Below are 846 nucleotides of genomic sequence, written 5' to 3'. Positions count from 1 at the left end.
CTCATTTGACAAAGGGAGAATGCCTAAAATAGCAAACAATAATCCCCCCCATGGTGCTTTATGAAAAAGTGCATGCACAACTGACTCAAAACAACGTTCATGACTCCCAGAATGCAAAAGTGACAATTTATCTCAGTGCGAGAATAAAAAGTGCTTCAAAAAAATAGCTACAATGATCATAACTAAAAAAGAGCTAAACCAAAAGAAAGTACAGCCGAAAAGAAAGAAAACCATGCCAGGAAAATGATCCTCGGGCCTAAAATACTCAAAATATCCACCATAGAGCAAAAATGCCAAAACTATGATAGAAAGAGAAGAGGCCAAAAATGAAGAAAAAAGACTATAGTTCTGAAAAGTACATAGAACCAGCTTTTCAGAAATATAAAGTTTTCCAAAAACAGACATGGGACGCAAAAGATATGCATGCCGTAGTCAAAAATAGGACTTCGGACTTCAACAGAAAAAATGAGCAATAAAAAATCATCAAAACTTAAAAATACCTGCACCAAAATCTCCATCTCGGAACCAGCTTTTTGGCGCTTCTTTCGAATTGGAAAAATACCTCCGTATGCAAGAGTTATGGCCAAAAAACCACAAGTAGGTCCAAAAGAGAACTTGAAGGAGAGTGCAAGCAAGGATGATGACATAGGATGATGTCATGCTGACGTCAGCAGACCCTGAGATTTAAATTGACGGCCCGTCAGCTGTCACAGCAAAAAAAGAGTGCCACGTGGCATAGCCACGTGGCAGCTGACATGGCAGGGGTGACGTGGCGGGTCCACGTGGCAAGGTGCCACGTGGCACCCAGGCCACGTGTCACCCCTGCAGTGGCTGACTCGACTGCAG

This window comes from Cupressus sempervirens, chromosome 10, assembly GCF_028749045.1.
Source record: "Cupressus sempervirens isolate cs-2001-9-10 chromosome 10, ASM2874904v1, whole genome shotgun sequence".
In the NCBI taxonomy this organism is placed as follows: domain Eukaryota; kingdom Viridiplantae; phylum Streptophyta; class Pinopsida; order Cupressales; family Cupressaceae; genus Cupressus; species Cupressus sempervirens.
The sequence above is the reverse complement of the archived record's forward strand: the minus strand, read 5'-3'. Positions refer to the sequence as shown.